This window comes from Heptranchias perlo, unplaced genomic scaffold (assembly GCF_035084215.1).
Source record: "Heptranchias perlo isolate sHepPer1 unplaced genomic scaffold, sHepPer1.hap1 HAP1_SCAFFOLD_73, whole genome shotgun sequence".
Lineage (NCBI taxonomy): Eukaryota > Metazoa > Chordata > Chondrichthyes > Hexanchiformes > Hexanchidae > Heptranchias > Heptranchias perlo.
The window spans coordinates 1,921,832-1,937,055 of NW_027139761.1; the positions used below are offsets into that span (position 1 = coordinate 1,921,832).

The following is a 15,224-nucleotide window of genomic DNA, read 5'->3' on the forward strand; positions in this document are numbered from 1 at the left end:
CAGAGTTCTCCTGTCATAACCTTCTTCATTCTCTTCTGCAGCCGTGTCGGATTTGTCGCTTGCAGCTGCGATGACCCAATGATTTAGGCGTTAGACTTGCAATGTTATTTTCCAACCCCGCTTCGACGCAACACACGTGGAGAAAGGAAAATGTCTCGAAATGGTGCGCAGATTGAAGCTGAAGGCGAATGTCGCACAATTCACGCGATTTTATGAATGGGGAATGAAAATAATCCTGAATTCAAACCCCGGCTTCCCACATGACAAACGAGAATTCTATCACTGAGACAGCAAAGTCAGCACATTAACAAGCTTGAAGTTTCCAGTTGGAAACCTGTCTGAGAGAACAAAGTGTCACAGATCTCGTGTGATAACCCTACGCATTCTGATTTACAGCCGTGCATCATAAACGTTTGCAGCTGCGATGGCCGAGTGGTTAATGCGTTGGACTTGAAATCCAATGGGGTTTCCCTGCATAGGTTCCAATCCTGTTCGCAGTGCTACTTTTTAACGTTTCTTCAATAATCAAATACATGTGAAATGGAACGAACGGACCTTGTTCGCTCCCTCAGAGAGGTGCTCCATCGCCAATGATGCTTTTCATTCGGAGCCCAATGGTCTCCAGCAAAATTGCAAGACACGTGAAGGAATCTCTCCCAAGCTCCATCCGAAATTCTGCTCGTTCGCAGAACTTGACATTTATACTATTTGTTTCCATACTTCAATCTCTCCCTGTCTCTGTTTCTTGACTCTCTGTGTTTTCTCCTTTTGGACTTCTCAGGCTTCCTTGAACGGCCAAGGATGATCGAACCTGCAACACGAACAGAGAAGGGTAAAGGTGGAAAGACTGCAACGGAGAAGCAAAGCTGCAAACCAGCTGATGAATTCGCAACTAATGTCCACACATTTATGTCTCTTCGCCCTCACAGTGAAAAATCAGCAATTTGAGTCCAGTACACTTATGGTAGAGTGTATAATATGCGGATGTTGAGACCGACACCAATCGAACCGTTGCCGTGGTGATGAAAGCGCTGAATCCTAAACACTGGACCACAAGGAAACGCTGAACATTCTTTGCTGTGAACAAGCAGACCAACGCGGCCTTTCCGACTTATCCCTTTGTAATTCAGGTCATTTTCGGGCCAGACAAGCTGCTCACACAAAATGGTATTTTCTGTTCAAGCTACTATCGCGACAGAAGGTGATGTTCAGGCAATGACAGCACCAAGTGCAAGTAGGCATGTACATGAAATGGAAAGTGAGGTAAAATACTCCCACAAGCTGGCGGTGTAAATGTTTCCATTTCCAAAATTCACGTTCCGAATCAATGCAGCTCCTGGGAAAACTGCAAGGCAAAGCAGGTCCATGGTGAATCGTTTGACGCAACTGGCAGTTTAAAGTGACATCTCCTGCTGCTTCTGTGGAGAGTGAGGGAGAGTCACTGTCGGTATCTGCGTAGAGTTTGATTTTGTACAGAACTGTACAGAGAAAGAGTAAATATACCGGGGCTGTGAGATATTCTATATTATTCATATTTGACGACAGGAATATCCGCAGTCAGAAGCTGAAAAGAAGGGAGAGACAAGAGGCCTGAGAATAAACACAGAGCTGAATGAATCACGGAAGAGTGAAAGAAAAATAAATGTCATCAGTTCCATCGTATCCGGTGCGCAATCTTGGGAGCTCCCCGATGGACTGGTGGATAAAATTCAGTGCTCCCACCGCCGCGTGGTTCGATCCCCGGTCAGGAAATCAACTTTAGTAAGAGTTATGAACTTATTAAATTAATTACATGAAGAAAATTAAACCCTGTTCACAGCTGAATGACTGCTTTAATCATCATTAATCAACCGATAACTTTCTATTTCAGACTGAAGGAGATACTGACGTGGTTACCGAGAGACAGTCAAAACTTTAATGAGAATTTTGTGCTTTGATGTGATGAAATTTCTTCATTTTATAGACTGCATCTTCAGAGTGGGATCAAAAACTCAGTGCAGTCGTTGTTAAATTTGACATTAACAGGCAATTGTCTCCGTTTATCACAGGAACGCCCAGACCGGTTCTGCGATCAAGATGAAACTAACGCAACAAGGAACTTCTGACACAACACGAAACGCATCGGGCTGTGACAAAAATCCCCACCGTTTTGCTTTTCCAAAATAAACGGTGTGACATTCATTCTCTGAACATAGAAACAGTCTGGTCTCGCTCACGACAGAAATCTCCATGTCACAGCGAACCAGCTCTCCTGCAGCTGGTGCGACCTCCCTTGTGGCCTTTCGGGGGGTTGTCTGACAAGGAGAATTGTGATTTCCGTGAAGCCAATGTTGCATTCCTTTATATGATTCATGTGCCTGATTTCCGACCGCAGGGTAAATGGTGGAATATCAGCCCTGCTCAGCTGGCAATGATTCCGGTACATTTTCTTGCTTCCAAAGCATGCGTTGAAACTCTGGAACTTTGAGGCGATGAATCCTGAGGATAAAATAAAATAAGGACTCGAACAATCAAACTTTCACGCTAACCGATAACACCGCCGAGAACAGGTGAAGAGATCACCTGCTAAACCAATAATTCACTGGGCTAAACTTTGAGTTTGCAGCGACAAATATAATAACGGTCTACAGTCAGTCCAAGATGAATGGTTGAAACTTGCAGGAGTGAAAATGCAACCAACCGGCCTTCACTCTTAAACCAGCAACTATGAAGCAAAACATGCCGCACAAATACTCGATTTCAGTGCGGTGACACTGGGCCAGAGTAAAGCTCAGTTAATATAATTGCCGAGTGGCTGGAGGGTGGATTTGGAACTCCTGACCGATTGCACTGCGCATTTTCCAGATCTGCTTGGAGCACCAATCACTTCACTTCATCACTTACAAGGACAATTCGATTCTCGGTTTCTTTTCCCTGACGATTGATGAATTTTACAAATTGGAAGCGATCAATATCAAAGCTAAACGCGCCACCGACATGCTCACAGATACAAAGCGGCCACACTCTGCTTCAGTGAGATGAAAGTCAAGAGCGATTTCACGGTCGAATGTAATGGCGAACAAAATTGATTCAATGAAAGTTCAGGTCATTGAGGTGCCATTAAAGTCCTGTTTGTTTCTATTGAACTTCTTCCCAAAGCGTTTGAGATTCACGTGGGACGATTTGGGGACGTTATTTCCTTTTATGCAAATGTTTCAACTGCAATTCAAGATCAAAATTCCTGGGACCACAGTTGTTCACAATTTATCGGTGTTGGGACCACTGTTCACAATTTATCGGTGCTGGGACTACTGTTGTTCACAATTTATCGGTTCTGGGGCCACTGTTGTTCACAATTTATCAGTGGTGGGACCACTGTTGTTCACAATTTAGCAATGGTGGGACCACTGTTGTTCAAAATTTACATTCATGATTTGGACACGGGAATCGGAAGTACAATTTCAAAATTTAGGGACGACACCTAATTGCGAGCTGTACTTTATACAAAGGAAAAATGAGAAAAATAAAGGAAGACATCAGTAAATTTGCAGAATGGGCGTGTAAATGGCAAATTAATTACAATATTTGTTGTGTACTCCTTTGCCTTTTTACCCCCCCCCCCCCAACTAACTCACACTTCTTCAGATTGAATTGCATTTGCCACTTTTCCATCCACCTGTCCGCTCTATGGATTTCTTCCTGCGGTCTGCAGCATTCCTCCTCACTATCAGCCACAGGACCAATTTTTGTATCATCTGCAAATTTCTTAACCATGCCCCCTACATTTAAGTCTAAATAAATGATCTGCACCACGAAAAGCAGGGACCTGGTAGGAAGCCGCATGGAACCCCACTCGAAACAGCCTTCCAGTCACAAAAGCACCCGTCGACCACAACCGCTTGGTTCCTGCCACTCAGACAATTTTGGATTCAACTTTCCAATTTCCCTTGGATTCAATGGGCTTTTACATTTTTGACCAATCTGCCATGTAGGACTTTGTCAAAAGCCTCGCTAAAATCCATATAGACTACATCAATCGCGATACCCTCATCGATCCTCCTTGATATCTCCTCAAATAATTCAATTCAAACGACCTTCCCTTTTCAAATCCACGCTGACTGTCCTTGATGAATCCGTGCCTTTCTAAATGACGATTCATACTTTCCCTCAGAATTGTGCTCAATAATTTACCCACCATCGAGTTTAGGCTGACTGGCCTGTATTTACTCGATCTATTTCTTTTTCCCTTTTTAAACAATGGTACAACGTTCGCAATCCTCCAATCCTCCAGCACAACAACTTTTGCCAGGGTGGATTGGAAAATGATGGTCAGAGCCTCCACTATTTCCTTTCTTGCTTCTGTTAACATCCTGGGATATATTTCATTCGGGTCTGGAGATTCAGGTGGAGCGATTTGAGGACTTCTTTTTCCTGTTTGCAAACGTTTGTACCGCAGGTCAAGATCACAAGTCGAGGTCCAAATTAGGACGACTTCCGACTTTGAACCTCAAATCGTGAATTATGCCTCGACCCCAACGAGCCCAGAAACAAGAACGTGTCCTTAAATTAACGTGTGACAGACACATTATATGAGAGGTCTGTCTGTACAATGAAAGGGCGTTTTTGAACAGTCATTCTGTTATCCGTTTCCTCCTGAAACCTGAACAAAGACAAACACCACAGTGTTATTTTGTCGCTTAATTTCCACAAATTAGGTAAAATAATAAGCTGCACAAGGCACTGCTGGGAGTTGAATCCAGGATCTCCTGTTTACTAAACAGATGCTTTAACCAACTAAGCCACAGCGCCAACTAACAATAAAGTCGCTCCACATCCTCTCACTAATATCTACCAGCGACACTTCACTATTGGGGGTGCAGGCCGTTTTTTCTTTGTCGATTTCGCTTGTCGGTTCACCTGTGCATCCCGATATTGACTGTATTTCTCGCTGTGTTTATCTTTGTGTATCCATCAGTGCGTTGATACACGGATGATTATGTGTGATTGTATTTGTTACATTACATCAATTAGGGCTTCAGACAATTCTCGCTCTGACATTGGAGAACTATTGAGCCGAACTTTACAGCGAAGTGTTGTTTGTCGTGGTGCTGAAACTAAAAAATCGTAAGAGGAGCAAAATGGGAAAAGGAGAAAAACTTGTGAGGGAAAATGAGGACAATTCACAAGGTTTTTACAATTATATTAAGAGAAAGAAGGGAGGCTTAGAATAACTTGGGATGCTTAAAGACAGATGGAGATGATATTGTAATTGAAAATCAGGAAATGGCAGAGTTGCTCAATTTTTACTTTGCATCGGTCGTCACAGAAATGGATGAGGCTAACATACCAGAGATACGAGGAAAACTGTTAATAAATCACGGGGATTCGTATCACTAAAATAACGGCAATGGAGAAAATAATTAGGCGAAAGATAGACAAATCTCCAGGACCTGATGTTTACCACCCCAGGGATTAAAAGGAACAGGTGAGGAAATTGTACATGCTTTAGTCATGATCGATCAAAACTCTCTTGATTCGGGAATTGTTATTTAACGAAGAGCATCTTGAGTGGAAGCTTCTGTTTGAGAAAGATCTCGAAGTGATAATTGGGAGACCGAAAATAAAGCTGTTTGGCAGGAGCGCTGATGCTGTCGGTTGTTCGCTGCTCTCGTGTTGCACAATTGTGAAGCGTGCGTTATTTATTTATAGCAGTATGGGCTCCAGAAATGACCAGGTTGTGAGTTCGAGCGTCTTCCAAAACAATCAAACCTTTTACTCCGAACATTTTGACCGGAGTTCAAGGTACAACTGGTATGTTCAATAACGCATCTTGTTAACAACCAGTCCTTTTTACAATACGGCCTTGTGGGACAAACGTATGGAGGTCAACAATCTACTTCTTAGTTTTCCCATGTGGGCACTTGGGTTCCTCTGGTCTACCGTCTTTCAATAGCAAGTGTCAGTTTACTTGTTCAAAGGGGGAGAGGGGGCTTTTAGCGGCAGCTCATATGGCAAAGGGGCCAGTACGAGATCTTTAAATCGAAAGAACCAAACAAACAATTCTTCTTTTCTTTAAGCCGACATTCATCGGTTGGAAGTTTCGTGTGGGGAAAATTTGGAAGGGAAATCTGCTGCCTGGTGTCACTGTGTAACGGGAGAAATTATTCAGCTTGCAGATGTTAATACGCTGAAAGGTCGAGAGGCCTTTTCCAACTCCCGTGTGGGACAAGTTCAGCTTTTGAGCCGCTGGGTAAAGTGTTATTTTAATTGGTGCTAACGAATGACACGACATTTAGCACAAACAAGAAGCATTGTAAACTCACGAGTTCACTGTCCATATTTCTTAAATCATGTTCAACACAAGGATTCTCCTCAACACGTCATTGAGAATTTTATCAAACAGACCTCACCCTTGCTCGACGGCTGCAGGGATAATTCAGAGACCTCCCATGAATACGTACGATGGGAGCTTATGTAGTATCGAGCCTGGGCCGCTCAGTCGGTAGAGTATCAGACTTTTAAAGAGGGTAATGAGCTGATAGTCCAGCGTTGAACTCCCTTTCCAGGTTCCAAATTTCGGAACAGCTGGCAAGCTGTGTCTTTTCAGCGGGACCTGCGATATGTTGTCAAAGCTTCGATAGTATCTTGTTTCCCAGGGATCGGCAGTAATGCGCTGTCTGAGGCGGTTCCCGATCAGGAATTCAACATTTGCAAAATAGTTTACTGTATTAATTTCGCAAAACTCATTAAACTCTGTAAAAAAAGACGAATACTTGTTCAAATCGCCATTAATCAACCAGTAACTTTCTGTTTCCGGCTGAAAGAAATGCTAACTTTTTTATGCGCTCATTCACCAGGCCGAAATTAGGGAGTTCAGAGGGGAAGTGAAAATGGAAATCAGAGGCAAAGAGAAATATGAATATAGACTGACAGCCAGCATAAAAGTGAATCCAAAAGTCTTCTACAGGCATGTAAAGAGTAAACGGGTAGAAAGGGCCGATTAGGCACGATAAAGGAGATCTACTCATGGAGGCAGAGGGGATGGCCTATGTACTAAATGAGGACTTTACATTTGTATTTACCAAGGAAGAAGTTGCTGCCAGAGTCTCAGCAACGGAAGGTATAGTTGAGATACTGGATGGTCTAAAAATTGATAAAGAAGAGGCACTTGAACGGCTGGCTGTACTTAAAGTAGATAAACCACCACTCCGGATGGGATGCATGCTAGGTTGCTGAGGGAAGTAAGGGTGGAAATTGCTGAGGTACTGGCCATTATCTATCAACATCCTTAGATATGTGCGTGGTGCCAGAGGACTGGAGAATTGCAAAGGTTACACCCTTGTTCAAAAAAGTGTGTACAGATAAACCCAACAACTATAGTCCAGTCAGTTTAACCTCAGTGGTGGGGGAACTTTTAGAAACGATAATCCGGGACAGAATTCACAGTCACTTGGACGAGGGTGGATTGATTAGGGAAAGCCAGCACGGATTTATTAAAGGCAAATCGTGCTTAACTAACCTGTAAGAGTTTTTTGATGAGGTAACAGAGAGGAGAGATGAGGGCAATCCAGTTGATGTGGTTTAATGGACTTTCAAAAGGTGTTTGATAAAGTGTCACATGGTAGGCTTATCATCAAGATTGCGGCCCATGGAATAAAGGGGGCAGTAACAACATGAATGCAGAATTGTCTAAGGGCAGGAAACAGAGATTACTGGTGAACGGTTGTTTTTCGAACTGGAGAGAGTTGTACAGTGGTGTTCCCCAGGGATCAGTGCTGGGACCACTGCTTTTCTTGATATATATTAATGACTTGGACTTGAGTGCACAGGGCACAATTTCAAAATTTGCAGATGAAACAAAACTTGAAAGGGTAGTAAACAGTGATAAGGATAGTGATAGACTTGAAAGGACATAGACAGGCTGTTGGCATGGGCGGAGACGTGGCAGATAAAATTTAACGCAGAAAAATGCGAAGTGATACATTTCGGTCGGAAGAACGAGGAGAGGCAACATAAACTCCAGGGCACAAATGTAAAATTGGTACAGGAATAAAGAGGGGTGTATGTGTTGAAATCGTTGAATGTGGCAGGGCAGGTTGAGAAAGCGGTTAAAAAGCATGCGGGCCCTGGGCTTTATAAATAGATGCATAGAGTACAAAAGTACAACAGTATAGAAGTCAGGATGAAACTTTATAACACACTGGTTCGAACACAACTGAAGTATCTTGTCTGGTTCGGGACATCGCACTTCAGGAAAGATGTGAATGCCTTCGAGGGGGTGCAGAAAAAAATACTCGCATAATTCCAGGGATGAGAGACTTTAGTTACGTGGATAGACTGGAGAATCTGAGGTTATTCTCCTTGGAACAGATACGGTTTTGTAGAGATTTGATCGAGGTATTCAAAATCATGAAGGATCTCGACATAGAAGATGGAGAGAAACTGTTCCCATTGGCGGAAGGGTCAAGTACCAGAGGACATAGATTTAAGGTGATTGGCAAAATAACCAAAGGTGACATGACGAAAAACTTTTTTACACAGCGAGAGGTTAGGATGTGGAATGCACTGCCCGAGGGTGTGATGGAGGCAGATTCAATCATGGCCTTCAAAGGGGAACTGGATAAGTACTTGAAAGGAAATAATTGCACGGCTTCGGGGAATGGCGGGGGAGTGGTTCCAGCAGGATTGCTCTTGCAGACACGACTCGATGGGCCGAATGGCGTCTTTCCGTGCTGTAACCTTTCCATGATTCAACTCGATGTTTAGGAGGCGATGCAAAGGGAACAGAGCGTGCCGTGATTCGACATAACTCTCAGTGTCCTCCAAAGCAACGGAGTTTAAGAGCAACTAATTGTGAAACGTCTTACTTGATAAAGTCAAGTCGTACACTCGAAACCAATTTGGTAAATGGAGACTAATATTGGTGACTGGAAATATTTAGTGTACAACTTGATATTGCTGTGCACTGGAATAGAAAACGAGATTGGATGGAGAGAAGTGGTCTGAAAGGATGGCCGATCGGCTGTGGGAGGCAACGAACTTTTACACTGGTTGCACGATTAAACTAAAAGCTGCTCGTTGGTCTAGGGCTATGATTCTCGCTTTGGGCGTCTGATTGAGTGATATGCGAGAGGTCCCGGGTTCAAATCCCAGACGAGCCCTTCTGTGTTGCTCCTTTTAATGAAAAGTCACCAGTTGGCTCATGATATTTTTCAGTTTTGCTGTTGGTGGAACTGAATTTTATCCAGAGTATTTTTGAGCTCCAGTGGATTTAATGCCGAAGTTTCGTCGGCGCAATACACATGAAGCAAATAAAATGTCTCAAGATGATGAGCAGATTGAAGCTGAATTTGGATTTTTCCCAATTCAGGCGGATATTCGATGACGGGATGGAAAGCCACATATCCAAGTTTGCCGATGACACCAAGATGGGCAGCATTGCAAGCAGTGCAGATGAAAGCATAAAATTACAGAGAGGAATTAATATAATAAATGAATAGGCAAAATTGTGGCAAATCGATATCAATATCGTCAAGTGTGAGGTCATCCACTTTGGACCTAAAAGGATAAATCAGAGTACTTTCGAAATGGTGAAAAGTTCGAAACAGTGAAGGTCCAAAAAGACTTCGGTGTCCATGTACATACATCATTAAAATGTCATGGACAAGTACAAAAAATGATCAAAAATATTAATGGAGTGTTGATCTTTATATCTAGAGGACCAGAATACAAGTGGATAGGCATTGTGATACAGCTATACAAAGCCCTGGTTAGACCACACCTGAATTACTGTATTCAGTTCTGGGTAACGCACCTTAGGAAGGATATATTGGCTGTGGAGGGAGTGCAGCGTCCATTTCCTAGAATGTTACCTGGACCCCAAGGGTAAAATTACGCGGAGAGATTACACAAACTAGGGTTTACCTCGAATTTTGTAGATTAAGCGCTGATTTAAATGAACTTTTCAAAATATTAAGGGGAACCGATGGAGTAGATAGAGAAAAACTATTTCCTAGTCTTGGACGAGGGGACATCGCCTGAACATTAGGGTCAGGACTTTCAGGAGTGAAGTTGGGAAACACCTCTGCAAGCAAAGGGAGGTAGAAGTTTGGAATTCTATTCCGCAAACGGCAGTTGATGCGAGCTGAATTGTTAATTGTAAACCTGAGATTGATAGATTTTTGTTAACTGAAGTTATTAAGCGAGACGGGGCTAACGCGATTATATGGAGTTCGGTCACATATCAGCCATGATCTGTTTGAATTGCGGAACAGGCTCGAGGGGTGAAATGGCATACATATATTCCTCAGCTCCTCATTGGTGAGAATGATTCTGCATTGGCCGGAAATCGAAACAAATTCTCTCGCATAAGAATTGAGAATTCGACCCCTGCACAACCAATGCGCGCGTTCTTAATAGCGGCAAGTGTCCATTTGGAATCCTATCTGAACGAACATGCCGTTTACAGCTGCGGTGGCCGAGTGTTTAAAGCGTTGGACTCAAAATTCAATTGAGGTTTTCCTGCGCAGGTTTGAATTCTGCTCGCAGAGCTACTGTTTAAAGATCACTTCAGTGCTGAAATAGATTAATTGGTGTTAATTGACCGCATTTATCTCTCTCCCAGAATGAGAGATTCAACAGCGTGGCCGGTGCTTTTAATTAGTGCCAGATCTTCTCTTGCAAGATTTACAGACCCGAGAAGGAATCTCTCCCAATCTGTAACTTAAATTCTGTTAGTTTGCAAAACCTGACATTTATACTCTTTATTTTCTTTGCCTGCATCTCTCTGTCTCTCCCTGTCTCTGTCTCTTGTCTCTCTGTGTTGTCCCGGGTGGACTTCTCAGGCTTCCTTGAACGGCGAAGGCTGATCTTACCTGCAACACCAGCAGAGAAGGGTAAAGAAATAAAAGACTGAGACAGTAGGAAAATTAGAACTGCAACCCAGTTGATAAATTCGTAGCTAATGTCTCCACATTCATGGATCTTCGCCCTCATAGTGAATGAAAGCAGCAATTTGAGTAAAGTGTACTTATGGTGGAGTGTAAACTATGACGATGCCGAGACAGACGACAATGTCGTTTCAGAGCAATTCATTCTGTAAAGTGTTACTTGATAATACAAGTCGTACATTCAAAAGGAATTTGATAAAGAGAGGCTAATATTGTTGATATGAAATAATTAGTGTAGAACCTGATGTTGCTCTACATAGTGTATCGTACAAGAAAGCGAGATTGGAGGGACATAGCGTTCTGAAAGGATGGCGATGGGGGGTCGGGAAATCACTGCCTGAAAGGGTGGAAGATGCAGAAACCCTCATCGCATTGAAAAATAAAAACTTCAATATGCACGTGAAGATCCGTAACCAACAGGATTAGGGACCAAACGCTGGAAAGTGGGATGAGGCTCGGTACCGATTTTTCGGCCGGTACTGGCACGATGTGCAGAATGGCTTCCTTCCGTAGCCTAACTTTCTATTATTCTATGATATAATTGCCGTCTGTCTCGGCATCGCGATAATATACACTCTACCATAAGTATACTTTAATCAAATTGGTGCTTTGTTTCACTGTGAGAGCGAAGAGACATAAGTCTGCAGACATTCGCTGCAGCAGCTGGGTTGCACCTTTGCTTTTCCGACCGTCTCAGTCCCTTTTTTTACCCTTCTCTGCTGGTGTTGCAGGTTAGGTCAGCCTTCGCCGTTCAAGGAAGTCTGAGAAGTCCATCAGGGGACACAGAGAGAGACAAGAGACAGAGACAGGAAAAGAAAGAAAGATGCATGCAAAGAAAATAAAGAGTATAAATGTCAGGTTTTGCAAATTAGCAGAATTTAAGTTACAGATTGGGAAAGATTCCTTCTCGGGTCTGGAAATCTTGGAAGAGAACATTTGACGCCCGATGAAAAGCACCGGCCACGTTGAAGGATCTCTCATGCTGGGAGAGAGGTAAATGCGGTCAATTAATTCCATTTAATTTATTTGAGTATTGAAGAGATCTTAAAGACGTCGCACTGCGAGTAGAATTCAAACCGAGGCAGGAAAACCGAATTGGAGTTTTGAGACCACAGCTTTGACCACTCGGCCATCGCAGCTGTAAAAGGCAGGTTGTTTCAGATAGGATTCCATAAAGAAACATGCAATTTCTGCACAAGTCAGCATTGGTGGTTCAGGGGTAGAATTCTCGCCTGCCACGCGGGAGACCCGGGTTCGATTCCCGGCCAATGCACGATCATTTTGCATTCTGCACCAAGGAGGAACTTCGGAACAGGAGTGTGGTGTTTGGTCCTTCCAGCCTGTTCCGCAACTCAATGAGATCATGGCTGATTCGTGACCGAACTCCCTGCACCCGCCTTATTCCCATATCTCTTAATACATTTGGTTAACAAAAATCTATAAATCACGGGGATGAAATTAACAATTGTGCTCGCATCAACTGCCGTTCGTGGAAGAGACTTCCACACTTCTACCTCCCTTTGCTTGTCGAAGTGTGTCCTAACTTCACTCCTGAAAGTCCTGACTCGAATGTTCAGGCGATGCCCCCAAGTCCGAGACACACCAACGAGCGAAAATAGTTTCTATGTAACCACCCCATAAGTTCCTCATAATATCTTGAAAATTTCTAACATATCAGCCCTTAATCTATTAAATTGCAGGGAATACAACCATAGTTTGTGTAATCTCTCCTCGTAATTTAACGCTTAGATTCCAGGTATCATTCGAGTAAATCTACACTGCAATCCCTCGAAGGACAATATATCCTTCCAAATGTGCGGTACCCAGAACTGAACATGTACTCCAGGTGTGGTCCAACGAGAGCTTTGTGTAGCTGTAGAATAATGTCTATTCCCTTGTATTCTCGTCCTCTAAATATATAGGCAACCATTCCATTAGCCTTTTTGATTATTTCCTGTACCTGTGCATGACATGTTATTGATCTATGTACATGGACACCCAAGTCCCTTCGGAACTCCACAGTTTCGAATTTTTCACCTTTTATAAAGTATTCTGATCTATCCTTATGAGGTCCAAAGTGGATGCCCTCGCACTTGCCTAAATTGAAATCCATTTGCCACGGTTTTGGCCATTCATTTATGATATTAATGTCTCTCTGGAATATTATGCTTTCATCTGCACTGCTTAAAACGCTGCCCAATTTGGGGTCATCGGAAAACTTCGTTATGTCGCTCTCCATCCCCCCATCTAATATCAATGAGACCGCCTGAACTGGGGGAAATTCACATTCAGCATCAATCTCTTCATCGTCTTGAGACATTTTATTTACTTCACATGTGTTGCGCCTTGAGAACTTCAGCACTCTGTCCTCTGGAGCTCAACAATTCAATCCTACCAACAGCAATACTGAAAAGATGTCAGAAGCCAATAGGTGTCTTTTCACTCAAACTAGTGGGACAGCAAGGCTCATCCGGGATCTTTACCCGGAACTTCTCGGATATTAATCAACTAAAGCCCCTAAGCGAGAATCATACATATAGATCAACCAGGCGCTGTTGCTTGCTTCGTGCAACCAATGTAAAGTTTCGCTGTCTTCCAAAGCCGATCGGCCATCCTTTCAGACGTCTTCTATCCATCCAATCTCGTTTTCTATTCTGGTGTGCAGTAATATCAAGTTGTACACTAACTATTTCCTGTCATCAATATTCGTTTCCCTTTACTAAATTGGTTTCGTCTGTACAACTTGTATTATCAAGTTGGACGTTTCAGAATTGGTTGCTCTGAAACTACATTGCTTTGGAGGATACTGAGAGGTGTAGATGAAAAGAGGGACCTTGGAGTGCATGTCCACAGATCCCTGAAGGTAAGAGGACAGGTAGTTAAGGTGGTTAAAAAGGCATACAGGATACTTTCCTTTCTTAACCGAAGCATAGAATGTAAGAGCAGGGAGGTTATGGGAGAAATTTATAAAACAATAGTTAGGCCACAGCAAGAATATTACATACAGTTGTGGTCACCACATTACAGGAAAGATGTGATTGCACCAGAGATGGTACAGAGGAGATTTACGACACTGTTGCCAGGACATGAGAATTTTAGCTATGAGATTAGATTGGATAGGCTGGGGTTGTTTGCTTTGGAACTGAGGATGCTGTTGGGAGATTTAATTGCGGTGTATAAAATTATGACGCGGCTAGATAGAGTGGATAGTAAGAACCTATTTCCCTTAGCAGGAAGGTCAATAATCAGGGAACATAGATTTAGGATAATCGGTAGAAGGAATAGAGGGGAGCGGAAGATTTTTTTTCCACCCAGCGGGTGGTGGGGGTCGGGAAATCACTGCCTGAAAGGGTGGGAGAGGCAGAAACCCTCATCGCATTGAAAAATAAAAACTTCAATATGCACGTGAAGATCCGTAACCAACAGAATTAGGGACCAAACCGCTGGAAAGTGAGATGAGGCTCGGTACTGATTTTTCGGCCGCCACAGGCACGATGTGCAGAATGGTTTCCTTCTGTGGTGTAACTTTCGAGGATGCTGTGATATGAATGCCGTTTGTCTCGGCATCGGGATAATATACACACTATCATGAGTATACTTTAATCAAATTGGTGCTTTGTTTCCCGATGAGAGGGAAGATACATAAGTGAGCAGACATTAGCTACAGCAGCTAGGTCGCACCTTTACTTTTCCGACCGTCTCAGTCCCTTTTTTTACCCTTCTCTGCTGGTGTTGCAGGTTAGTTCAGCCTTCGCCGTTCAAGGAAGCCTGAGAAGTCCATCAGGGGACACACAGAGAGGCAAGAGACAGAGACAGGGAAAGATAGAGAGATGCATGCAAAGAAAATAAAGAGTATAAATGTCAGGTTTTGCAAACTAGCAGAATTTAAGTTACAGATTGGGAGAGATTCCTTCTCGGCTCTTGAAATCTTGGAAGAGAAGATTGGACGCCTAAATAAAAGAACTGGTCACGGTGAAGTATCTCTCATGCTGGGAGAGAGGTGAATGCGGTCAATTAATTACAATTAATGTATTTAAGCATTGAAGAGATCTTTAAACCGTAGCGCCGCGAGCAGAATTCATACCTCGGCAGGAAAACCTCATTGGAGCTTTGAGACCACCGCTTTAAACACTCGGCCATCGCAGCTGCAAACGGCATGTTCGTTCAGATAGGATTCCATATGGAAACATACACCACCTCCGCAAACCAGCATTGGTGGTTCAGGGGTTGAATTCTCGCCTGCCTCGCGGGAGATTCGGGTTCGATTCCCAGCCAATGCATGATCATTTTACATTC

General features: G+C 43.2%; 3 non-coding genes across 3 annotated transcripts; 2 read left to right on the forward strand and 1 right to left on the reverse strand.

The window, feature by feature from the left end:
- Positions 1-418: 418 nt before the first annotated feature.
- Positions 419-500, forward strand: trnas-uga (transfer RNA serine (anticodon UGA)). The gene has a single exon. It is a non-coding gene; the product is annotated as a tRNA-Ser (tRNA).
- Positions 501-4,714: 4,214 nt separating this feature from the next.
- On the reverse strand, positions 4,715-4,788 carry trnat-agu (transfer RNA threonine (anticodon AGU)). The gene has a single exon. It is a non-coding gene; the product is annotated as a tRNA-Thr (tRNA).
- A 7,342-nt stretch (positions 4,789-12,130) lies between these two features.
- Positions 12,131-12,201, forward strand: trnag-gcc (transfer RNA glycine (anticodon GCC)). Its single transcript has one exon. It is a non-coding gene; the product is annotated as a tRNA-Gly (tRNA).
- Positions 12,202-15,224: the final 3,023 nt, after the last annotated feature.